Source organism: Aulonocara stuartgranti (genome assembly GCF_965226115.1).
Source record: "Aulonocara stuartgranti genome assembly, chromosome: 3".
Lineage (NCBI taxonomy): Eukaryota > Metazoa > Chordata > Actinopteri > Cichliformes > Cichlidae > Aulonocara > Aulonocara stuartgranti.
In genome coordinates this window covers 25,266,497-25,294,296 of record NC_138941.1, presented here as the reverse complement: position 1 = coordinate 25,294,296, position 27,800 = coordinate 25,266,497, and the positions used below count along the sequence as shown (strand labels likewise).

The 27,800-nt window shown below is 39.2% G+C and overlaps 1 protein-coding gene across 10 annotated transcripts in view; it reads left to right on the top strand.

Annotated features, from left to right (window-relative positions):
- Positions 1 to 27,800, top strand: part of sorcs2 (sortilin-related VPS10 domain containing receptor 2) — a 407,562-nt gene that overhangs the window by 134,793 nt on the left and 244,969 nt on the right. Inside the window, exon 1 of one of the 10 annotated variants that reach the window (XM_082510966.1) lies at positions 1,258 to 1,775. The exons of the other annotated variants lie outside the window; for them this stretch is intronic. The gene's annotated coding sequence lies outside the window, so the exon portion shown is untranslated. Of the gene's footprint in view, positions 1 to 1,257; positions 1,776 to 27,800 lie in introns of those variants that run through there. 10 annotated transcript variants of the gene reach the window in all.

The following is a 27,800-nucleotide window of genomic DNA, read 5'->3' as shown; positions in this document are numbered from 1 at the left end:
TCATTATTAGACTCAATAGATTACATCACAAACTCAATAGATAAAAACAAACAACAACAACAAAAAGAAAATGTGGTAGACTGTTTGATCCAATAGATCATTATGTATTAATTAAAAAAAAATGAAAATAACATCAACTCGACATACGTGTTAACAGTATTAAAACTGACACTCTGTAATATTTTCTGCTCTGCTGAGACATATACTGGAAGAGATGACTACACAAATGAATAGTTGAATTGAAATTGAAAATTTGGCTTAATAAAAACAAATTATCATTAAAATTGAACAAAACGAATGTTATATGAAAATAGCAAATTAAATTCACATGGAAACAATGTTTAAAAATGTATTTATTTATTCATGTTTTGAGGTAAAAACATGGAGTTGTAAGAATATGATAATATTGTTATTGTTGTCCATGTTTATATTTATAAGTAAGCTGGATAAGTAATACATGATGACTTATGGACCAGGGGTGGGATTAAATAAGTGTGACTCCTTTTTACATATGGAGACTAAATCAGCAAAGCTGGTGCTAGAATCTCGGGTATTTTTGCTTTATTCTTGTATCCTTTTCGTACAAGCTTTAGTACAAATAAAGAAAAATAAAGCTTGTGTTGTTTTTTAGTTCATTGTTTTGATTTAGTCACCACAGCACTGCTTGCATCACTGCAGGGCAACCTGCATGTGGGGAATAAAGCCTTGATTGATTGACTGATTGCCATAGCTTGTATAAAAGTTCTACAAAAACTATCAATTTGGTATTAACTGCAGATGAGAACAACCAGCAACTTACTCACTAGTGTCGAGACTTCAGTTCATAATTGTTAGTCTGCCGGCCTATCATCCACTCATGGTTCTTGCACTTGCTACAATCAGCTGATTTCAGGAGGAAAATAGTGTGACATACTTCAGCTGGATATGGACATTACTTTTATTTCTATGGCACAAAAAGGACTAGAGTGTGAAAGTAAAGTGAAAACGACATCCAGGCAGAAACAACGATATTAAGCTTCTAGCACAGTGGTTCCCAACTTTTTTTTGCTGGGCCCCCGTTTGTTTTACAAGAAAAATCCCCCCCCCCCCCCCCCCCGCACAAATACATCCTCCAACCACGAACACCCATATTTTGTTTTCAAACTCCATTGCGATTTCTTTCACACACGGAGGGTTTTTTAAAACTCAGTTTTTGCGTGTACGTGTGGATGAGGAATACGGAGGGGGAACAAATTGTGGCAGGATCAGCCTGATGTTATTTGTATCCCACGGTAACTTTACTGTATAAAGAGCTAACATCTCCAAAATGTCAGGAGTAGTTAGTCATTACAACAAGTGTTTGTGAACTAAAAATCAAGAATGTGGGATGCTGTTTGTCCGTGATTTGGAGAGCCCAGCGCGTGCTCCCTATGCAGGGGAAACTAATTCTGTTGCGCAGATACCTGCCGTGGCACCTGTGCAGGTGGAGCCAAAGGGAAGATATGCTTCATCATATTTTCTAGTCTTTGGCTTGGAAGGGAGTTGGTTTGGAACCATATTTGGCTTTCGTGGGGGAGCCCTGTCAAAAACCTGTCCATTATGCTAGCAGTGTCCAAGCACTCTTTTTTCTTTTTTCCACACTTTGCGAACCTCTGTTCTAGCGCAACCCTGTGTGGCTCATTGCACACATCTGCACAAACAGCATGCTAACGCTAAGCTAGCCAAGGACCCAGAATGATGCTACAGCTGAGTGAATCCTGATCCCAGCCCAGCATTCAGACCCTGAACTTCAACAGGTAACAAATTAACTTCTACCTTTTCTTCACCCTGAAGTCTCTCTGTGTGGGCTTTGTGCTCCTACTTAAATGCTAAGAAAGTGCGTGTATGTGTGCGATATGGATTTGTGTTGGTGTGTGGGACTGTAGCATATAGGGTTATATTGCGAGATGGTAATTATGAGACAATGCTTTTCAGCCCATCTTCCACAGAAATGCAAAAGTAATATAACGAGGAGTAAAACAAACAGCTTTGCTCTTCTTCTGGGTGTAATTAAGTAACATACTGAATTGGTTTTACGGACAGTGTTCTGTGTGTAATATGTGTAATGTATTAATTGTTTTGTAATAATGTCCCCAACATTGATTACAACTAAGAGCCAAAATATCAGATTAAAATACCAGCATGCAATTAATGGTGGTGAGTCTCAAAGTGGATCCAATGAGAACCCGATAAGAATTCATGTGATGTTGAAAATGGACTAAGAATTACAAAATTATAATCAATTCTAATCCCTAGCTAGATGTCGGCTCGTTTTCCTTTTCACCTTCATAATTAAAAACTTAAAATCTGCAATAACAGTTTTGTTTTGGGTTTTTTGGCTAATTGGAGGTAGCAAAATAAAGTTTATTTGTTCTGTAGTTTAATTCAGGTTTTTTTTGTGAAAAATGTTTTGCTATTCAAAGTTACAACTTGCCATTGGATTCGAACTGTACAGAAGGTTTTTAAAATGTCTGTAAAGTTTTACAGCAAGTCAGCTCGGGCCCTTGGAACATGCTCTGAGGTTCTTGGAGCAGTAAATGTAGCTTCTGTTCCCGAAGACAGTTAGCATGCTGGGCATCTCTCTGTGAAAGTGCTTCAGGGGAAAAGCATTATTACGTAATCTGAGCCAACATTTGTCTGTGCCAAAGAGGTGGCATTTGGTTAGACAGTGCAGCTGTAAAACCTTCCCTAAACTCTGTGGATAGTTCTGATCCAGAGCTTCTGAGCAGGTGAAAGGATACAGGAATGTGTCCAAGCAAAGGGGGCTGATCCACTAAGTAATCTGGCAAGGGCCATAACAGTCACGTGTTCTTTTTAGGTAAAGACCTGCTGATGAGGGCCGGTTGAAGGTGGAGGACAGAGGGACAAAAGTTTCATTTACCCATGAACACTTTGAGGCAGTGGGCCTTCTATGTGAGATCCATAGCTGGCTTCAGAGATTAACAGATTGGCGGCCAATTTTACATTTGGCCAGGAAAAGAGTGGAAGAGAGAGCAATCAGTGGAAACAAATGTGGGGTGTTACTATTGTTACAGAACTTTGTAAGGGCTGTTAGGGTGCTGAAATGACCAGCAGGATACTTTACGATGTGATGAATCTCATCATGCTTCATCAGTCTTATACTTGTTTTTTTATTCTGATTTTCTCTATGTGTCTCTTTGGATGTAATTAAGGTGTTTAGGTACATTTGAAATAAAAAGTGTAAAATTATCCCTTTTTGTTAATTTTAAAAGGCTTGGATCTCTTGGATCCTTTTTCTGTTCCCTTTTCCCACCGTTTTATTCGGAAAAATGTAATTAAAAAAACACACACATACAGATCGAAATTAAATAATAATAGATTGGATTTATATAGCGCTTTTCAAGGCCACTATTCATTCACACGCTGGTGGAAGCAAGCTACAGTTGTAGCCACAGCTGCCCTGCCAAGACTTGCCAAGCAGCTGCCCTGGGGCAGACTGACAGAAGCGAGGCTGCCATAACGCGCCATTGGCCCCTCTGGCCAACACCAGTAGTAAAGTGTCTTAAAGGCTAGTAAAGGCTGGTGAGTCTAAAGCAAACAGGAGAAGACAGCTCGGGAAGCTGAGTGAGTTGTGATGAAAAACATAAAAAATAGGGACAACACAGACTAGGGCTGCTCGATTATGGCAAAAATGATAATCACGATTATTTTCACTGAAATTGAGATCACGATTATTTGACGATATTTATTTCGTCCGCCAGAGCTTATATTATTTTTTTACATGCTGTAGTGCCATTTGTGGGAGCATTTCAAGTTGCTATACATCAATACAACTGTTATAGCCCATATTTTAATAATATGTATGCATTAAGTCCATAGTAACTACATTAATTGCAAAAAAGTGCAATAAACTACAAAAAAATTGAAAATCGTTTTTGTTTTTACATATATTTCTACTTGGAGATTTTTAAGAGGTTTATCCCTCAAAACTTTAAATACAAAAAAGTTGCAAAAAATAGTTTACAACAACAGGAAATTTATTTTGAGTGTCTTCATAGTTTTATTTTGGAGATACAGCAATTTTTATATACTGCAGGAAAAACAAAAAACAATCCTATGATGCAAATTTGCAAAGAATGTGCATGTGCATCAAAATAAACTATTTCCAGCAGTGCAATTCGAGTTCTAAGGCCTACAAGTAAAAAACTAAATTTTCCGCAAAAATGACGTCACTTGCGATAGTTCACGTTGATGTCTTTTTCAATGTGGGAAGTGTTAAGAACAGCTGATCGGATCGGCAAAGCGTGTTTCTGGAATATTATGTTTTTGTTCCTGCAAGCTCTTTTTGTGCAATTTTTGCAAAGCTATATGTGGAAGGAAACCGTGACCGAGGACAAGCTGATGGCATAAGAAGTAAGTACAACTCCTCTGGTTTCATATGGAAAAAATTTTATTGTGCTAGCTTAGCGTTCAGGTTCTACAGGGATTTAAAAATAGTTACACAAAACGAGCATGCTGCTCTGACCGGCTTTAAAGGTTTAACAATAACAATGTATTGAATAATGACTTTAAAAAATAATATAAAATAGTGTGCAAATACTGATAACAGTGCAAATGTTTGCAATATAAGAAATAAATGAAAAATGTGAACTTTGCAGTGTTGCTCTGTGGTGCAGCTACGACACCATAGCAAAGTTTACACACTGTGTCTACTTGATCCACGTCTGACTCCGCGAACCCATAATGTTTCCACACCACTTAAGTTTTGTTTTTTTTTACCTCTCTTTTCAACCAACGGCAGTCCACTCCTCTCCAAATAACTTCTGCTTAGCGTGTTCGAAATGCAGAGCAGTGCGCTTGATTTGCCACATGGAGCAGCGCGAGAGTAAAGCATGAGGGAGGGGCTAATAATCGGCTCAGTCATTTTTAATGATCGTTGAAAGCCCAGATCGTAATCGTGATTAAAATTCGATTAATTGAGCAGCCCTAACACAGACTAAATAAACACAATCCTAACCCAGAATGGGTATTACAAGCTAAAATGAACTTAATATAAGGGACAAATTGAAGGAAGTAAAAACACAGAAATGTTATACAAAGGTTATAAATAAATTAAAGAAAATGTAATATAGTTAAATAACATAAGTACTGATGGGAAAGAAGAACCGGTTCCCAGTGGGTATGGACATTGGTTTTATTTTTATTGCACAAAAAGGACTAGAGTGCGAAGTAGGAAGGATCATAGGGAAGGATCATAGCGTGATTAGCTTATCCAGAGCAGAAACAACTGTATTATGCTGCTAAAACAAGCAGCATAATGCTGTCTGTGCAAGCAGCTGCACAGACAGCATCATGCTAAGCTAGGCAAGTGGTAGCAAATCGAGGAGCAGTCAGGTTGCAGCCTCCGTTTCTACCTGTTCATGTTTCTAACGTAGAAATCAAATCACTTTTATTGTCACATCACATTGCTGGTTCACTGGTACAACACCTGTGAGTGAAATTCTTGTGTGCAAGCTTCACAAGCAACGGTGGTGTAAAATATAAGAATAGAGAATAGAGATTCGTGTTGGTGTGTGAGACCGTAACCTCAGGTTTGTATTGTGAAATTGTAATTATGAGGCCATTTTGCAGAGAAACACATAAATGTAATGTAACCAGTAGTGTAAAAATGTGTTCTCCTGGGAGTAATTAAGTAGCGTACTGCATTATTTTAAAGAAAAGTAATATGTCTAATAATTACTTTTGTTCAGTAATGACCCCAGCACTGATCACAAGAGAAGGGAACGGAAATACCGCCAACATGCACAAACATATGACCACACAGCATGCAGTTAATTTGCACAAATGCAAAGTCTTTGGATTTATGCAAACGGTGGTGACTCTCAAAGCAAAGCCAATGGGAACCAAAGGAGAATCGATAAAGAATCAAATCAATAGCTAAATTCTTATCAATTCCCATGCCTACTTATAAGCATGTAGTATTGACAGCTGTGAATGTACTGAATTAAAGGCAGCTCACTGCACTCCATGGATATTCAAAAATCATATTTTAAAGAAAGACAGTATATATTCTCACAAACTCACATCCTGCTTTAACTCTCTAAGGAGTAAGTCATCATTGGTGGGAACCCCAGCCTCAGCCTTAGCTCTCACCCTAACCCTAACTCTAATCCTAGGCAAGCAGAATATGTGATTTTTGGTTTTTATTCAAATTTTCTCACAAGTCGTGGCAGTTGAATAAAGGAAATAGTCATTCTGACAACACACATTAAAAAGTACTCACATTTTTCATATGTCTGCAAAATATAGAGCTGGGATTAGCACCAGTACCTATGACTTAGACCTCAAAAACCTTTTGTTTCAAAACCTTACGACAGGTAACCTCTTTTAGCGGTATTTGATTCTAGTGAATACATAATGGTCTGTATATTGACCTTTTAAGGTTTTGCAGTTTGTGTTATTATTTTAATGTATATTCACTGCCTTCTACATTTAATATATGGTATATTATGCAGTCGATTCTGTGACATTAATTGTAAAATAAGAAAAAATGTAATCCTTGTGCAGTGAACTTTAAAACTAAGAGAGCCGTGGCACTGATAAAACCTTTAATTAATTCTACATAACAGTAGCTGAATACATCTGAGTAGCAAAATGCTTTTTTAGAATATCTGCAGCTTGGAGATGGAGTTTTACTTAACGTACCTTGTGCAACTTGGGATTCTGCAGGAAGTGTGCTTCGATATTGAATTATAAAGTGAGAAGCTCAAAACCCAAGGCTTTGGCATAGAGAGAAAGAATTATTGAGTGAAAAAGTTTAAAAAAAAATGCTCAGAGAGGTGTGAGGGCGGCGAAGAGACCGGTCTGGTGCATGAGGGCTTTGATAGTGGCAGTGTGGTCAGAGATGCTTTCCTTCTCCTCCTACTGACCCCTTGGGGCCCACTTGTCAGTCTTCTTCACACACACTCTGCCATGCTCACACATGCTACCATATAGCTGGATTTGAAAGCAGGGTGAAAAGCTAAGCCAGACTCAATAAAACACGAACACATACAGTATATGGCCTGTATTCAAGATGGCTGCTCAAGTTGCCAGCATCCTCCCACTCTACTCAGATACACACTACAGGCTGTGAGGTCTGGGCATAGCGCCTGGAGAGGGTGGCTGACTGGACCAGAGGCTGAAATTAGCCAAACGCTGACTACACAGACTTTGTTTCCCAGGAGCCTGAGTTGATAGCTGCCACCCCCTTTACAAACACTCTCCGCTGTCTTTGTAGTAGACAAAGTGCCTGGTCATTGCTGTCACCATGACTAGTACAGTAACTCTGAAAAACAACAACAACAACATCAGCAGTGCTCCGGCATACCATGTTTAATACTTTCATTTAAATGCCGTCAGCTGTGTAAATACAGAGTGCGAAATCAAAATTGCATCTGACAAGAGATTTAATTATATTTGACTGCTGGGCCATGTTTTTTATTCTTCTTTTGGCCAGACAATCTAAGCGACTTATGATTGCTGCTTACGTTCATTCACCTCACCTGCCGTTTTTCCTGGGCAAATTAAACCACATGACTTTGACTCATACCCTGAGAATGTGAAAAGCTCACCAGGGAGGAAAAAAAGCACACTACCTTACATAAAATGACTAAGATAACTTAACAAGATTTTGCACTGAAGGGAGTGAGCTTTTAATCTAGCTGGAGCTTCTTAGCAGCTTTTCTCATTGGCACCCAAGCGGGGGAAGAGTTTTGAATGGTTAAATGGTGTTTTAATTAAAGCTGCATTTGGCCCAGCTTACGGCGTGAGATGGTCTCCTCATCCTCCCACTGTGATTTTCCCTTCTGTTCTTATGCCGACCACGACACTTTGCAGAAAATACTCCTCTTAATAGCAAATTTTTCCAATTGTCACAAAACAGACATACTAGTTTTGTGACATACTAGTTTGCAGAGTTATGCTTTTATGCACCTAAGTGTCTTTTAGCAATATAGCATGTGTTCATATGAATGGGCATACCACTGTTAGCCACTGTTACAGTTACTGTTACAGTTTCAATGATATACATGTATGTTAGATTTTCCACATTTGGTCATTCTAGAGTAATTCCATATGCTTCCATTTTTTTTTTAAAGTTTTTACATTAGATATAGAAAAGAAAATAAACACATATTTTGAACTAATCATTAACATTTTACTATATTTCACTAGTTTATTTCATCTCCTTCTGTTGTGATTACACAGAAGTGGTACGTTATACTGAAAAACTGTTTCTCACTTTGTAAAGTTATCCTATGATCAGACATTTTTGGTGGGTTGCACTTAATACTAATTAGTAAGTAAGTAAAACTGTGACAATAATGACAATGATATTAAAATGTTTTAAATATTACCGTAATGAGTAGAAAAGCCAAGTACAAAGCCTAACTAATTTGAAAACAACAATACATGCCCAATCTTCATCTACTTGATGAGGATCTAGATCAAGAATGTCAAGTTCATTTTATACTGTGGGCCACATACAGCCAACTCTGACCTTAACTGGACCAGCAAAACCCCTCTTTCTGTTAGTGTAAGAAAAGGTTTAACTACACATGGAATAAGCATAAGGAAAAAGAAGTCCTTTTTTAACAACACAGTTTTTCTGCATAATAAAGAGATGCTGCTGTAGTTAATAGATGAAATCAGTCAGCATGACTCTTTGAGTTTAATTTTGTCACGACCAGGATGGCCGATGTTTATGAGGAGCAGATCCAAAAGCAGAAATCATAAGGGACAGAACTGAAGTTAAACAAAAAGCGAGCCTTTTATTCTGGCTGTTAGAAAAACGGAGAAACAAAATGGCAGTGGCGAAAACTAAATTATAACCTAAACTGGATGGCTAGCCAAGCTAGACTTGGAAAACTCTACATACAAACGTTAAACATAAACATGAGAAAACCGAGACTTGAGATGACATGAATTCCAGGAATCATGTTCCTGGAATTCATGTCATATCAAGCATTCATGTCAAGCATTTTAAAAGTTGTACCGCAGAGTGGTCTGGGGTTTGAGAGATGGCTTGACAAATTAACCAATTACCTTTGAATTGTCTGTTTTAGTCATGTTAATCTCTGCATTTCCCTAGTACTCTACTCTGACAATGCCTTCCATTTGTAAAACACATGCTAGTACTGTAGTTACCAGTCAGACACAAAATTCATGCTGGTGTCTTTAATGTGTGATCAAGAAAAGTATCAAAAAAGATCCTGGCTCACAAAAGAAAGCTTCTCTGCAATTTAGTTTAAATGTCTGTAAAAGCAAAAAATCAGCAGGCACAGCAAGTGAACAATGACTTCTTTTAATAACAAACTAGATGTGAGAAAAATGGATAAATGTGTGAGCCACATTATTATGGCTAGTTATAATATTTGGTCTCATTAGTGCATTGTGCGGCAGTCTTCTGAGGTGTGAGCTGAACTAACATGGTAATTAAATGTGCATGACTTATACTCACAAATGAACAAAAATGGACACCTGCCTTTTTATCAGGTATTAGTGTTTGGACTTTGCTACTCTGTCTCATCAAAAGATAGATTCTACCTATTGTGCTCAGGCCTTTATGAAGGAATGAGTCAGAGTTTGTGTAGTGAATAATCTAACATTGATGAAATGAGGTTGCAATGATCTGAAAGTACAGAAGAATCCACACTAGTATGCATGTGTTTCACATATTTTTTTAAGAATATGTTGCATAACCTAAAGAACTGATATTTATTGCTTTCACTGAAAGTGTGTCTCAAAGTATGACTCACCTCCGCATTTTTTGCATATCTCAACCTGCATTTATAAGCCAATGACAGTTTGTGGGAGATGAGATAGATGAAGTGGGCTTTCAAGGGGAATAACACTGCATTAGATGGCTGAATACCAAACAGAAGATAAAGGCTTATGTGACTAAATTATCAGAGTGCATTGATTAGCCTCTGACAAATGATAAGCCAATTATGATGCCTGCTAACGATACAGGTTTTACCTGCTGTATAAATCCCAATATATATGTTTATTAGCTGGATTAAGGCCTGTGTTTTACCACTGGCACCATCAGTAAGTTTTAACTTTAAAGAATAGCTAGCAGTCAGATAGGATGGCACTAAAGACAGATTTATGTGATGTTATATAAGACCTCCTCACAAAATGTTTCCATGTCTTAGATGGGTCTATGTTCAAGGACAAGGGTCCATTGATCCCCATACATTATATTAGGGCATTATTGAATTTGTGTCCTTTCTGCTTAGTGCTTCAAGAGGAATCATGTTCTGGAATGAAGATATCTCATTCTCGGAGGGTCAAATAGTACCATTCTGTCAAAACTGCTCGTCTTCAGAGATACTTGCAAGACGTCCTTTGGTGTCAGTGCTGTGACACCTGATATGGCAAAAGAGACTGAGCTCCCTCACTACTAGTCAGAAATGGATGCTTGCGATGGTCCCATGGCATACCATTTATACAGAGGGCAGCAGGGGCATGGAATAGTTTAACTCAATCAATATATAATATCATTTTTTTCCAGACCAAGCACTTTTTGGAGCCTCAACTTGAACTAAGCATCAAGTACATGCTATTAAAATCAGACAAACAAACAAACAAAAAAACACACGTGAAGCAAAGGAAAATAAAGTGAAAATCAGCTCAAATGCACTCTTTTGTTATTTTTCAAAAAAAAACAACAAACTCTTGGGGAATTATTTATAATATTATTTATACCTGGAACACTTATTGACCTTTTTTCCCATGAGATTCTATTTTTTCTTAAGTAGAAACGAAAAGGTTTCAAACTGCAGGTGACAGAGTCTGCAAAATTATTTCTTGGATTTTGTTGACAGTAACAAAATGGAAAATGTCAGAGTTATACTCTTAAGACACTGTTAGTATTCTACAGAGGGGGCTTGTAAATTTGAGGTCATTATGGGTCAGTAAAGTTGGACCTGTTCCATATGGCTTTGCTTTCTTTTCACCCCAACTGTAGAGACATGCTCATAATTCTGACAGAAGAAACAATTACTTTAACTGAAGTCCACTTTGATGTGCTACCTTTGAAAGCTGCAAAAAGAGCAGAGAAAAAGTCACACCTGATTCAGAAGGTTCTTTATTTGTCACATGCATAGTTATACAAGTATAACACACAGTGAAATAAGAACCTCCTCAAATCAGATTCTGTGGGAGCAGTATCTAGCTGTACGTGTCTGTATTCTGCATATTTAGAAGTACGTGTGCTATAGTGTTCTGTATGCAGTGATAAACTGTGTGGGCGTGTTTATCTCATTATCCTAATCTACATAACATGTACATTATGTGGAGTGTGAAAATGCACATAATGGACACATAATGCACAAGTAGCTTGCCGGTATAAATATCTTTGCCTACACATGTAGAGGCAAGTGTATGCACAGTATGTGTAGGCTGCTTTAAGCATGGTGGATTTTTTCTGTATTTGTGAAATTATGTATATATGTGTATATATATATATATGCATTTTGTATGCTTCATGGCTGGTCTGTTGTGTGTGTGTGTGGTAGCAGATAGTGAGAAAGTTTTAGCAATAATACTATCTTCTATCATTTTTTCTTTTTCATTCATTTTTCTGAAATTAACACAGGATTAATATTATACATATAGCGCTCCTGATCTTTGTCTTTTAGCCTATGATCATGCTTTTCATCTACTATATTATGATTAAAATTGCTTCCATGATAACAGCGGATCACTTCATTAAGTTTATCTGTTATTGAGTTTCACCAGGATTGTTGTGATTATGAATGACAACTATTGTACAAAGGTCATTATCATCATTTCTGTTACATCCGTATTGCAGGGTAATGCTCAGCCTGTCTGTGTAACTGCTTGATGTCAGCATATCTGGTGCATTAGGCTATTTTCTTTGTCCATCAGCAGCTCTCCCCCAAAAAACATTAAAAATGAACTGACTAAACCGATAGAGAGGCTTTTCAACGACAGAAATCTCCACATCAGAGACACTTGTGTTGATCGGGAGCCATTTAGACAATTTAATATCCAGTGGACCTACCGCACTACGGGTCAAACTGCATTTGTAAAATTACACTGACTTTTTATATTTTTCTGCAGAGAAAATGTTCCATTATGAATGCATGTTTTTTAAAATAAATCTCAAATCTTTTTCTCTGTGTATCTTACACTTCATTTAATATCAAAGGATTTGTGCTAAAGGAACATCTTGAATATGCATATTACTCAATTAGCACCAAGCCAGCTGGTTAAGAAACTGGTGAAAGGAAGAATATTTGAACTAGAAACATAGTTGTTTGCATTGGGATCAAGTGAAATTATCTTACCTTGTACTTGTTTTAAAATGAAAAAAACAAAACAACAACTATATTTACATATTCAGGAGCAGGATAACTCTGATATGAGAGCGTTACAGTTCAGGCACTACTCATTTATTTCCTTCTAAGTCTGAATAAAACAGTTTTTTATGGTAACATTACAAAAAAGTGATTACTATACAGTGTAAGAAGCTTAAATATGCTATTAACGCTTCTGTTAAATATGCAACTACAGCAAATCTTTACTTCTTTGTCCCTACTGAAGACTCTTGCTCCATTAAATATATATCATCAATATATGCAATCTCTATCTGCCATCTCTATTTTTCTAGCATTATTATCAAGGCTAAAATAATTCACATTAATCATTTTAAAAAGCAATATTGATAGAAAAGTCTGTCTATCAAAATCCTGATTAGTTTTGTTTGCGCAAGATGCTTTTGCGGCTCAAGATGCTTGACACAGGAGGAATGTAAACCATTATTAAACTATAACAAAGCAAATTAAGAAAAAAATAGACTGCAGGAAGACTGCATCTCTGTGATGAATAAGGCAGATGCTAAAAAAATATTTGGCTAAACGAACATGAAACGAGCATGAAGCACTGATTATATGCAGTGTTTTGTTTAGACAGCTAAAACACAGCACCAAAATGATGTGACTTAGTAGGCAAGCTACAAACTCTAGACATGTGAGACAAGGTGCAAAGAATAGCTACGCCATTTAACAGAAAAGCTGCCATCAAGCTAGCGCCAAGAAAGAAGAGAGCGCTGCTGCTAGCTTGGAAAGCAGAAACAAGCAGATTAAAAGCTGCAAGAGCACACAACAGATTGAAATAAAATGTGTCAATGATTCTTTCTAATTTAGTGTGCTTCTTTTGCAAAGTCTCTGAAATTATATAACATCTAACCGTTCTCTCGGCAATATGTCTGTGAAGGTTCTCAGTCATCCAGGTCATCGTAGTCAAAGGAGCTTGCAAAGAAAAGCGTCTGGACTTCTTTAAGTTACTTGAAGACGTTTCACCTCTCATCCGAGAAGCTTCTTCAGTTCTAAGGTCAAATGGTGGAGAGTCCCAGATATAAACCTAGTGGGAGTGACCCCCCACAGAGGGACAAAAGGACCCCCTTGATGATCCTCTAATCGCCTGAGCCAAGGTGTGAAACTGGGCGTGGCTCCCAATCAGCCAGAGTTTCGGGTGAGTTCATTGTGAAACCTGGCCCCACCTTATCATGCGAATTCCTGAGGTCAGATGGCCCAGGATGTGAGTGGGCGTTAAGGCGTCTGGGAAGGGATCTCAAAACTGGATTATAGATGGCAGAGAGTTGGTGTCGTAAACCCCCGCCTCTGTTCAAAGATGGTCGCTCACAGTGGACATAGATGGCTTCTTTCACTCCTCTTTCAAACCATCTGTCCTCTCTGTCCAAAATGTGAACATTGGCATCCTCGAAAGAGTGTCCTTTATCCTTAAGATGCAGATGGACTGCTGAGTCTTGTCCTGTGGAGGTGGCTCTTCTGTGTTGTGCCATGCGCTTGTGAAGTGGCTGTTTGGTCTCTCCAATGTAGAGGTCTGAGCATTCCTCGCTGCACTGTACAGCATACACCACATTGTTAAGTCTGTGTTTTGGCGTTTTGTCTTTCGGGTGTCTTTCGCTCAGACAGAAACTGGTTCACCCGAAAGACAAAACGCCAAAACACAGACTTAACAATGTGGTGTATGCTGTACAGTGCAGCGAGGAATGCTCAGACCTCTACATTGGAGAGACCAAACAGCCACTTCACAAGCGCATGGCACAACACAGAAGAGCCACCTCCACAGGACAAGACTCAGCAGTCCATCTGCATCTTAAGGATAAAGGACATTCTTTCGAGGATGCCAATGTTCACATTTTGGACAGAGAGGACAGATGGTTTGAAAGAGGAGTGAAAGAAGCCATCTATGTCCACTGTGAGCGACCATCTTTGAACAGAGGCGGGGGTTTACGACACCAACTCTCTGCCATCTATAATCCAGTCTTGAGATCCCTTCCCAGACGCCTTAACGCCCACTCACATCCTGGGCCATCTGACCTCAGGAATTCGCATGATAAGGTGGGGCCAGGTTTCACAATGAACACACCCGAAACTCTGGCTGATTGGGACCCACGCCCAGTTTCCCACCTTGGCTCAGGCGATTAGAGGATCATCAGGGGGTCCTTTTGTCCCTCTGTGGGGGGTCACTCCCACTAGGTTTATATCTGGGACTCTCCACCATTTGACCTTAGAACTGAAGAAGCTTCTCGGATGAGAGGTGAAACGTCTTCAAGCAACTTAAAGAAGTCCAGACGCTTTTCTTTGCAAGCTCCTTTGATAACCGTTCTCTCCTAGTCCCATCTGTCAGTTCGGATACTCGAGTCTGTGTCTCTGTGTTAATTAGTTCCTGTTTTATTTTGATAGTATCATGTCTTGTGTGCTTTATATTCATTTTAACTTTTTTGTCTCATCATTTGTTCCCGCTGTGTTCCCACCTGTCTCCTCTCCCTTCATTACCTGGCGTGTATTTATTGTCTGAGTCTCCCTCTGTTCGTCGCCGTGGAGTCCCTCATGGTACTGTTTGGCACCACGTTTCCTAGTTTTGGGGTTGTTTTTTCCTGCAAACCACACAGCCATTACATGACCGTACTGGCATTTAATTGTTTTATCTATGCAGCAGGCTTAGATCTCCACTTTGATCTACATGCACAACTTTCGTAAAGACTCCTTAAAAAGATACCTTTTTCTATGATGTGCAGACTCACAAGGCAAAAGCAACAGTTACACTATCTGTGCTAAAACAGTCATTTTAGAGTATTGTTGTTTTACTGTATGCTGCTTTTGTTTGGGTTTGAACATTTCTCCTTGTCTGGTTGCCTTTTGCCCTGCATAGAAAAAAAGAGGCACTCAGAGACATCAAGGTTAATGCTTCTCCCCTCTCAGCATCCTTAATGCTTCAGAGAGTAGAGGAAAGGCAAAATAAAGAGGGAGGACAGCTTGTTCACTTCTAAGTGGATGACAGGGATTGCTCTGAAAGAGGCTGGGCTCTGCTGCTTCACCAGAAGCGGCCACAGAGTGCATGTCCACATGAATGAATTGATTGTTGTACGTCACGGAGGACTCACTTTAAAGAAACTCCAGATTTTCACTGAAAGCACTCATTTGCATGGCTGAGGTGATCTGAAGCACATTATTGCCTACCCCGTATCATTAGGATTTCATCTTAGAACAAGAAGCCTTTCAGGGAAACAAAAAGCCCCAAAACCGCAGACAATCAGAGAGAGATTGCATAATGCTCATTTGGCGGCCGGTTTGGACATTTGGCTCCTCTTTAACCCACAGAAAAAGAAAAATCAGCAAGGATTTGGGGTAATCCTCTTAGCCTGATGCTTTCTCTCCCCCTGCCGACTGGAAGACAAATGTGAGCGCAGGCATTCGGACCCACCGGCTGAGGAAAGCCCAGCTCCCCCTCAGCATATTTTAATTGTGAAATGGAGAGCGGTGGCTTCCTGGTGACTTGTTGGCTGAAGTTGCTTTTCCCATTGGCGTGCCGGGTTAGAGATCCTGCCCGAGGTCTGAGCCAAGACAACTATTGAGAGACAGTGTCACTACAAACTGCCCAGTCATTCCCTGCTGTCTTCCAGTCCTTGAAGCATTCTTGCTGTGACAAATTTTCCAATATCCTACTTTTCTATTTTGGTTTTACATTATCTCTGTGACTTTTACTCTTTTTTATTCTGTTTTTTGCTCATTTCAAGCCCTTTCTACCCTAGCTTACCCCATCTGCCTGTGTCAGCTAATTCATTTTGTAGTTATCAGAAAAATGTTGTCTTTTCATCATTTTATACAGCCTGGACATCCTGTAGTTGCAGAGCCTATAGTTGTCATACAATCATGGAAAGAGGTGAAGGCATAAAAAATAAAGAGGAGACAGAAAGTTGGACTTCAAAACAACAGCAGTTTGTTTAAGACAAAGTAAATAAAACTCGTAAATAAACTTAATCAAACTCAGTCAGTCGGACATATTCCTACTCAATATGACATTTGTCTATCATTCTTTCAAAGACAACACCAATCAGAGCTGATCAAACACGCTAATAAACTAAGATGTGACAACCATTACCTTAATGTTGTTGGTCAAAAGCAGCTCTGACACAATGTTTAGTGAAAACAAGTTATGCTACACAAATGGAGTAAAAATGATGTACTACAGAATAATATGTTAACTGACAGAACAAACATGCGTTTTCTGTTATTTGATTTTTTTAAAAGGCCGCTGCTGGACCTCAATAACCAGTCTAACCTTTGTATGCACACATAATAATGGTAATGAGCTTTTTTCTGCCCCCATCAGACCATCACAGCTCCTCATGTCGGACGTTATTCTTCAAACATTTCCCTGTATGAAGAGCTAGAGCCATAATGAATTACCGCACGCTGGCTCAAATGGCACAAAAAAGGAGATAATTATGACAAATGCTGTCTCTCTGTGTGTTTGCTATTGTAGCCCTTGGCTCTTTACTCTGCATTAATGAAGCTCTCCACGCTCTGGCAGCTTGTTGTCCTCTGTGTAATATGCTAAAGTTCTTTTAAACCTGGGTCTGTGTGATCTAGCAGAACAAAATAAAATTGCACACTTTTTTTGTCTTTTATTTTAAAATGGGCACAGTCAATGGACACCTGGTTGGGGGTGGGGGACAGTGATATTTGTCTACAACTGCATCACCACCAGGAAATAAGTAGTATAGTAATAAAGCTGCAGTGCAAAACAGTTTTATAACCAGGATGTAAAATGGCATAATCTCAGTATTAGAGGGCATTAACGCTTGACTATCCACCTTTATTTTCAGTTATTATGTTTCCCAAGTCAAAAGTTCAAGTCTGTTTAAGTGCGCTGAGTCAAACCATCATCTTCTGCCTCACTACATCTGCAGTCTATTAAACCTTCAGTTCTACACCTTGGTCTATAAATCTATGCTTTTTTAATATTTTTTAAATCGTCTGGCCTTTACCTATAGCATAGTTCTTACCATTGACAGCCAGACTAAACTATGCAATGACTAAATGTAGAGATGATGGTGGTGGGTGGGTTAGAGGTTGGTTGGTAAACAAAAGGAGGATAAAAGAATATAATATCCAGTGAAGTCAACATATGGATGACAGTAGAGCTGAAACAGCAACCCATGTGGGTAGATCAAACGTGAAAATGCAAACAGTGACAGATTAATCCTCATTAATGATCTGATATTATATAAATTGTCCCTTTCTAATTTGGCAAAATTCATTTATTATATATTCTGCTGCAAAAGGAACAGTGTTTCACCTGTTATAGATGTGAAATGCAGCCACTCAAATCCATGTTCTGGTACAGTAAAATCTTTGCATCTCCAAATCCATCTCCTATCCCACCTGCCGCAGGTGAGTTTTGTGCTCTGAGAAGAAGAGGAAGAAGATAAGCTAACATTCTTACAAGTTTGTTTAGTAGACAATAGCAAACGCAGTAAGCACTGTTAACAAGCTCCCAGCCTTTTTTTTTAAACTGTGGCAGTTTTACCTAAAGGTGTTAGAGAAGGCTTGTGGAAAAAAACATTGAACACCCTTGTTCTTCCTTTAACCCTCTCGGGCTCAAATTAAGTTTTTGTTGCTAATGCACAAAAGAATACCTGCAGTGGTAATTCTGAGTAAAAAAATCTCATAAAATATGTATGTGGGGTAATCAGGTTGTTAGCTTTTAACTGTTGCAAATCTGCAACGCCTGCCTTGAGAGGGTTAAGAAGCACTACTTTACCTCCTTAAATATTAAACATGACTGATTCAGGTGAAAGAGCAGGTCATCTACTAATTGGAAGGTTGGTGGTTTAATCCCTGACTGCTCCTGTCTGAATGCCAGAGTATCCTTGGGCAAGACACTAAACCCTGAGTTGCTCCTGATGCATTCACTGGAGTGTGAATGGTAGCTAAAAAGCACTTAGACATAGAAATAAGTGATTGTGTGAATGAGACATGTTATATAAAGCATTTTGAGTGGTCAAGTAGAAAAGCACTTTAAAAGAACCAGTCCATTTACCCTCCCTAAAAGCTAAAAATATGATATTTTTATTTGACATAACACTTACCTTTCTGGATTTAAGATATCGGGATTCTAGCATGTAGCTAAAAAAGTTATTAGATAGACACTGATTGATCCAGTATGGTGGCTTCAGCGCTAGGAAATCACCAATCACCACAGGACATGAAGACTGGACTGTTTTGTGAAAAAGAGAGCTTGATAATGGAGATATCGATTATCTCCATTATCTCCATTATCAAGCTCTCTTTAACATGTGTGATAATGAACCCTTTAGATACAATAAATATTCATAGCAAATACTATGAAAAATTGGCAAACTGCTACAGAGGGCTCTTTCTTGGGAGCAAAATGTTGGTGGGAAAGACAAAATAAGCCAATTTCTTCAAACTCACCACTCCTAGTGGAGCAAAAAGCACTTTTCATCAATTCAAAATGTACATTTAATCCATCCATGCCTCTTCATGTTTGGCTACATGCCATGGTTGGCCTTGTTGTGACATCTTGCTTATTTTGCATCAGTCTGTGGTCCCCAGAGCCAGTGTGCTCACCTCTTGGTGACCCCCTCCACCACACTTTTATCCAGAGTCTAATCCAATTGGACACTGTGGGCATGTCAGCCCGAAGCCCTCTCACCTTGTACTCAGCCCAGACCTATCCAACCTCCCTCATGGGTGCTCTCTGTCAGGCACACTGTGAAAAGCTTCTTATTTCAAGGCTACAAAAAGCCTCTTCAGCCCTAACTAAGAGAGGCAGAGCACTCAGAAGGTGAGAGAGGCTGCCTAGGTGTGTGTGAGTGTGTTTCCATAACATGAAATGCTGACTCGAGGACAGTGTCGACAAACAATAACAAGTTGATCTTATACAAATATGCATACTCAAAAAGGTGACACGATGGTCTGCGTTTATCAGTTCATTTGTTTAATGTGTGTGTCTGGAGAGAAGTGTGTATACCTGAGTGGTTGCGGGTGAGCTCAGGTCATGATGTGTTTGAAATGGAGCGGACAATCCACAGGGAGCTAAGAGAGGCAGACGAAGCAGAGTTCAGGGACAGAGTCAGACTCCGTACAGCCCTCGGCTTTGATACTGAAATCAAAACGCTGCCATCAGAGACAGATAAGGAAGACATCGGTATGAACATTCCGATGTACAGGACTGCAGCAGGAGCGATGGGAAAAGCTTCAGTTAGTGGTGAAGAAGCAATCATGTAGACAGAAATTAAGTAAAAACCAACCAAAACATCTAATTAAAGATGATGTTTTCTAACCTTAAATACGCCATTTGAAACATGGGTCATTACCCTACAGGAAGCAACTATCAGAAGATAAGTACACTGTGGCCATAAATGGATGGACATATAATGTGGACCACCTCTCCCAGTCCGAATTGTTGATACAAGGCAAGGCAGATTCATGATTTCATATTGTTTCCACCAAATTCCACCTCTACCATCTCAATGTCGTAGCAAAATTCAGGACTCATCCGACTAGGCAATATTTTTTATTGTCCATTTTGCTTAACCCATACAAATTGTATCTCTAGTTTAGTGTTCTTAGCTGACAAAAGTGGTCTTCTGATGCTGTAGCCCATCTGGTCTAAGGTTCTGCTTGTTGTGTATATGGAAACTTGGGCTTATGCTGTTTTTGAAGCCAGGTACTGATTGTATCTTGATATGGTGCAAGGATATACTACTGCCCTTAGTGGCCATATGTCAGTGCTTAAAAGTGTCACCATGCTGAACACCTGTAAATGGACTGGTACTTATATAGCACTTTTCTACTAGAAAATGAGCACTCAGAGTGCTTTTTACTACAAGCCTCATTCACTCAATCACATACATGTTCATAAAAGTGTTTTTCTTTTTTCTATCTAAGCACCTTGTCTAACTTTCATGGATACAGTCACACGCTGATGAATACATCAGGGGGAATTCAAGGATTAGTATTTCCTGATGACAGAATTTCCTTAGTATGCAGACCAGAGTAACTGTGGATCAAACCAAATACTTTGTGACTGGTAGACACCCCTACTTCTAACTCCTGGGCCACAGCCGTCCATCTGTATTGACACATTTGTGATTATGCAGCACTTTGCTTACTTCTTGTATCTAGGAACTCGATCACCAGAATAAAGAGCGAAAACATATTTAACTACAATGTTTCTATTCAGTAGTGTGTTTGAAATCTTATATTTTTACACGTAGACTTTTTATATCTTTAGTATAGGTAAAGTGTACACTATAGGTATGGCTGATAAATATAGTTACAGTGCTGTAGTGTTAGCATTACATACTAAAATACTTTTGATAGTGAAACCATTGTGGCAAATTTCTAAATTTTGATACAGTGCTTTAAAAATGGTCAGAATTAGTTCCATGTTTGATAGCACAGGGACAACTGTCACAGCAAAGAGAGCAAAAATTAGAAAATTTTATTCAAATATAAATATAAAAATACTTTACCACAACAAGGCATAGAAAACATAGATAAAACCTTTGTTCAAAAGCTTTTGTTCAAAGAATGTTCATGTGCAGGAAACCAGTTTAAAAATGCACAGCTGATATTAAAAATGATCAGAATTGAGTACTCCCAGCTCTGGCATTAGATGTAAATGTGAAATTCAGATAATTGTAATTGTTCATGATAATAAAAACATAAGTGAAACAGTTTCTAATATGAGCTATTTTTAAAGGCATTTCAAAAACATAAAGGCATGTTAAGAAAAGGGCCTAAAATGAAAAAGTTCTCTAAAGCTGTAGCAACCAATCAAAGGAAAGACTTTAAAGACTCAATTCTTTTTAGTGATTAAATAAGCACCTGCTCTGATCAGTCTGCATCACATTTAAAAGTGACTTCCCCAAAGTCCAAACTGGATCAAAGGCAGACCCAATGAAGGTCTCTACTAAATAAGTCAATGATAACTTGATGATAGGAAGTCTATGTAACCCATTTTGATCCTTTGGTTTCAGCCTTGTGTGTGACAGTTGAAATAATTAGCAATGTTGGGTATAAATCGATGTATTCGGCAGATCGATCTAAAAGAACCTCCAAGCCATCAGATCCTGGATCGCATTTAACTGACTTTATTAAAGTGTTGTTACTGCTGTTTGTATGATCAACAGAGATTAGACATTAAGACATTAGTGCTACATGAGTACTATCTTTAAAAACAAAGATTTGCATTGGAAGGTGACAATATTTGAGCATAACTTCAGCACTATTTTCCTGTTTCATGTGTTCTGTTTTATGGCTATGTTTGGTTTTATCTCTTAAATTGATTCAAATTTCTTTTTCAAACTCTCACCTTTGAGTATTTAAATGTCAGAAGGAAGTATATACCATAATTAAAAAAAAAAAATGTAATCTGGGGCTATTTCTGAAGCCCCACTACAGCTGTACTTGAGGTCTTACAACAGTATCACATGCTGTCATCTGCTCTTCCTAATTTTGAATGACTATTGATGACACAGGGGTTCTGATTGAGGTATTGTAGTCAGCTCTGGCTCCTATTTATTCTGCCTTTGTGTTGAGAAAAAGGAGGAACCAGCTTTTTAATGAAACCGAGGTGTGCATCCATCATGCTCTGGAAGCAGCAGCCCAGCAGGGAAATGAAGGATCGATTTGATTAGCTGCTACTTTTAGTCTCACAGGCTTATGTGACGGCTTTGATTGGGAATCTTGTCTGGGCTGGCAGGGTGGCTTTAAGGTAGATAATGTTTCAACAACCATGTCCCCTTAACTCTTATCCATCCCATAGTATTTGGTTTTATTTGCTCCTTTTGTTTCCTTGGGGGTTGGGGGTTTTTACCCAATGTGCTATTGCAACAACTCAGCACTCAACAACTGAATTACTTTTTTAATGGTAAGAGAATCAGTTTGTTATTATTGTTATTGTTGTTGTTGTTGTTGTTGTTGTTGTTGAAGACAATAACATTGCAACAGCGAATTCTTAAATGAACATCTAACTGTAGTAAACTAGAATTGTTGTAGAGCTTCAAACTTGAATTTCTGGTTTATGGAGTCATTAATTCCTAATAAGAAAAAACTGTAAACTTGATGTTAATGTTCACAGTCACTTTTGTGATTTGTAATGTAAACACACAGACACATACATTTATGCAAATAGCTTTCCAACACAAGTCTCCTGTGACTTGATTTAATACTTTATTGTACTTTATTGAGCCCCGTGGGGAAATTGCTCTCTGCATTTAACCCATTCACTTAGTGAAGCAGTGGGCAGCCATTGGGCGCCCGGGGAGCAGTGTGTAGGGACGGTACCTTGCTCAGGGGTACCTCAGGGTAGCTGTTAAGGGGAATCGAACCCCCGACCTTTCGATCATGGGGCAACCACTCTACCTACTGAGCTATCCCTGCCCAATGCAGTAAATGTAGAGCTCAAGCTGACTGAAGCCAATGCAAATGCAACAATTTCACTTAAATGAAATGTCAGCTGATTCCCGCTGATGAGTCATGGCAATTAGTCTGCTCTAGCCAGAGCAGATCATCTCTTCTTACTTTTCAAAAAGTCCTTTACTTCACAGACAAGTACACCTGTTGTTTCACAGACACACACACACAGCTTCACAGGTGGTCCTGACTGCCTGTTTCCCTGGAGAAACGCAGAGCAGCATTAATTGGTTTCCTTACAGTCAGCTGCACGGGGAGCAGTCAGGTGTGAGTTAGACTGACTGGGTTAACTGCGCCTTATTGGCTCCAGGATGATCGTCCACAAGATGATTGTTGTCTCATGCAGTCAGCCACAGAGTGAGGAGAGGTGATTAAACAACAGACCCAACATGTCATGTTTAATAAAGAAAGCTGGGCAATGGATGTACTGTATGGATGTAATTGGGCAGCAGAGGATGGCACATGTTCGCATGTCAAATAACTGCAGCTTTTCTATTGCAGTCATGCTGAATGCGTGTGATGTAACTGTTTTTCAGTTTTTTGCTTTTACCCTCTTATGTCTGCTACGTTTTTGAATGGTCTAAATGATCTTTGAATCTTTACTGTCCAGATTTTCTTGGTGTTTTTTGAAAGTACTTCTTTCACCCTCCAAAGACTGTGATATCAGGGCGCTGACGTCAGGGGACACCGTATGAAGAGTCACAGAAGGCATCTGACAAAACTGCATTATGTGAGAACTCAAAAATGAGAATGTGTTAGCGCTTGAGAGGAGGCCTGATTGATGGCAATCAGCAACTCAGACAGCACCTGGGCTCAGTGTGCCAGTGCTAATATAAAACAACTTTCTGGAGCTACGATGGTGGTTCTCTCCTCAGTGAGACAATGTTTGGGTTCTAGGTTTTATTATCCCACATCATTTCTTCAAGTTTTCTTTAATATTATTGTCTTTTTTGAACAATTATTTATTTTTTTCAGTTGTATGCGGGTCTTTCAGTTTTTTACAGGTGTGTACTTGGCCACTCAACAAAAGCCTCTGAATTTACACATGAACATCAGTTTGGTTTTGCAGTTAAAAATGATCTTAATCCTAACATGCGATATGATCAGTAGTTGAAATCGTTAACACAAAAGATTTAGTGAAGTTTGAAATGTAGGAATGTCAGGAATGTCTGATAAAGGCTGTTGCTGTTTTTTGAGCGTCTCTCACTAAAATCAAACAAATGGTAAATGACCTGTATTTATATAGCGCTTTTACTAGTCCCCCCTAGGGACCCCAAAGCGCTTTACACACCCAGTCATCCACCCATTCACACACTGGTGGAGGCAAGCTACAGTTGTAGCCACAGCTGCCCTGGGGCAGACTGACAGAAGCGAGGCTGCCATATCGTGCCATCGGCCCTTCTGGCCAACACCAGCAGGCGGTAGGTGAAGTGTCTTGCCCAAGGACACAACGACCGAGACTGTCCGAGCCGGGGCTCGAACTGGCAACCTTCCGATTACAAGGCGAACTCCCAACTCTTGAGCCACGATCGCAAACACACAAAACTGTGTTTGCTGTAAGTCCTCAAAAATGATGACGCTAAAGTCCCCTTCAACTTTTTTTTAAACATTTTTGTCCTTTTGCAGATCCTTCAGTAACGCTGTCTTTGGAGCATCTCCCTTTTCCATTTTCCGTGTGGACCCACTGATAGATTGTAACTGGCTGTTGGACAGCAAATTGTGGTGTACTGTCTAGTGCGGGTGCACGGCGGTGCAGTCATACTCCACTGCACTTTGTCTGTGATTCTGCCTCAGACAGAACACTCTGATGAAATTCACTTAACCTCCCTGCCCAGCCTTACCTCCGCTACCTCTCTATATTACTCTCACAGTCTCACATTCACTTTGACTTAGGTTTTCTGTCTGCCCCTGCATACCGCTCTGCCCTGTGATAATGCCCTCACCTTGGCTCTGGTTTTATCTCTGTGTCTTGAAGTTTTTGATTTCTGCTGATAGTTTGACATGCAACAGCACTATTTAGCCTCTTTGTGTTGCTGTCTGATTTTCCTTTACGGCTCCCAGGACTAATACCGATTCTTCTACTATCAAGTGATGTCACTTTTGATTTTGAGCCAGCAACTCTCTTATCTTATTACTTCACACAGGGGAAAAAAAGCTTGCTGTCTGCAAATTTGAAAATTTTATTTCTACTCATCCAATAAGGAGGCGAGTATGCTTTTAGATGCAATTACACAAATGAAGTGGCCTGACATTTTGCATCCAGTGAACAGCGACAAAACATTTAGGCAGGGACATCCAAACATGGCTGTATTTGAATTCAAATTTGCTTCTCCCACTACAATGAGTAAGCAAGGTGATAAAACAGCACTGGCTTGCCCACCCAGGATAGCATACTATGTAAATGGAGCCAAGATGTTGTCAAAAGAGAGGCAGTGGTGGAAAATCTCAGCACCATGGACAGCTCCTCAAAAAGAAAGGAACAACGCATCTCTCATTCAACTAGACGATATTTACAATAGTACTTCTGATGTGGAAGCAATTTAACACACATTGTTCTCTGAAGAGTTACTAAAATTAGACAATAATGAATATGCTGCTAAAAATGCATCAAATGTGGTGTACACCCTAATTGCAGGAACTAAAACATCAAAGAAATGCTTCATAAAAAGCATAAAAACATTCACTGTGACGCACCATCACATTCTTAGAATTCTTTCTTTATTCGTATAAACTTTAAATTGAGTTTTTATGGGCTTTATTTTATCTGTTGTGTTTCTATATTGCTTTATTTTGACTTTAATATACACATTAAGTGGCGTTTTTGGTATTATTATGACACATAAGACAAACAGAGTGAAAAAGAAGACAACTGCCTGGACCATTTTGACTATGAACATTATTAAACTGGGAATGAAATCCAAACCCTAAACCAACCTTAGCTCCTAAATTCTCACAAAATGCCCTCCAGACCTGAGAAATGTCTAAGACAGAGGTCCTCATGTCATCTGTTTCAGAGGTCATGTGGAGTTTAAACAGAGAAACAAATATACTGCATTAGAGAGTCAAGACGATAGTGTTTCCTTGTGATGGAGGTGAACCAGAGATAAAATGTAAAGCAATATGTCATCAGATACTACTGGGAGTGGGAAATGCCTAAAGTAGACCAGACAGAGACTGAGAACTACATTTACTTATTACATGGACTGTACATGCAAGAACATGAAGGACAGAGGAGGGCACGAACTGACAGTTGTGGGGGGAACTGCACTGTGGTCCAGCTCAGTCTGCTGAGCCTGTCTGATAAAGTCCTTGATTTGCTAAGTGATTCCACCGACAGTTTCTGTAAAAAGGTCAAAAAGAGAAAGAAATGTGGTGACCCGAGGATGCACCAAAGATGAAAATTTTTGATGATAACCTATTCTCACCAGAAAACCATTCTCCCAGTTTCTTGGTTTGAAAATAGATAAGCGTGACCGCTCCAGTTTTATTCTGCTGCAGTGACTTTTCCCTCTATTTTCCACACGTATATAAAAGTGTGCTTTTTATTCTTATATTTTTCTGTAAGGCTCCTGCCACCACCACCGCCCCTGCTTGCTTTGGGTCAAATCCTTCCAGCAGCGTTTTAATGGTGTCTCTTCTTCCTTTGTGCTCAGAAGAGATATTAATAGTAGGGGTTAGTGGATTGCTCGCTCAGAACCTCACTGAAGGCAGGCGACTGCAATAAAGATTACCCTGCGAGTTAGCATTGCTTTATAGACCTGTAAACTCATTCACGACATTTAAGAGCCGTCTCAGTTGCCTTTTATTTATTAAGAGGTGAATGTCCTTCACGGTGATGCATGCTAGTTTTTATTGCTCAAGATGGGAGTGTTTTTGTGAACTACAATTACAGATGTCACGCGGGGGTGACTGTTCATGAAACCTTGAGATGAACCCAATCAAATCGTTTAACTTGAAATAGCTCCGTGTTGAGACATGATGCATTATAATAGATGTAGATGACGTCTGGGTTAAGAATACTGTATAGCTGAGCCAGTGTACTCTATACTATCTGTGTGTGTGTGTGTGTGGGCGGGGGCGGATGTGGGGGTTGGGAGGGGGATCTGTAGGTGGGTGTCTTAGAGGGTGACAGAAGATTAGATGTGAATGCACTGCAGTGTGCTCAGACGGCCCCCTGGGAAACCACTTGCTTTCTGTGTTATCAGCCCACTTACTGCACAGTCTGCCTGGCCCACTCTTTCTTTTCAGTCCGGTAAAAGATGCAGACTGAAATACTTCCAGTGTGCGAGGAGCGTCTCCGCGAGACTGTCTCTGCGCTCTCTACTGCAGATTAGAATAAATTAGAATATTAAAATATTCAGATCTTTTTTTGGCAAACCAAAAGTAAAAAATATCTTCATGTGATTTGTGTCAATCTTGTGTTTTTGTTTTCTTTTAAATATTTGCACTAATTACTCAGTGCTGTCATGAGCTATTCCATGTATTTTTGCATACAATTATACTGTACAACTTAAAAGAGCTATGTTCTTCGTACATACACAATATTATCTGAGTCACCCAAAACTATAATGTGCATTTTTATACTGATTTAGATTACCAAACAACAAGTATAACTGCTATATGTTGGTATAGTGTGTATGGCAAGCTGCACAAGCCATGTCCTGAGTACAACATTTTTATTTTTCGCTTCCATAGTATTTATTTTCTTATTTAACTGTCTGAAAAAAGTAAATTTCCAAAAATGTCACTGTTTCATTAAACACTTATCGACATTCAATATAACAGTAATCAGTAGTGGCTGATTAGTTTCAGAGTCCCGTCAGAGTCAGTTACTGAGATAAATTGGTTTGTGTCTGGCCTGCCTGCCTTTGGTATTTGACCCTCTCCCATGGGGCCTTAACTCGACCCCCCATGCATGTGTGGGCGTCTGGCAATCTTGTCAGGCTTCTCTTATAGAGTTCAAAGGTCACAGTGCTTAAATATTTAAAAGAA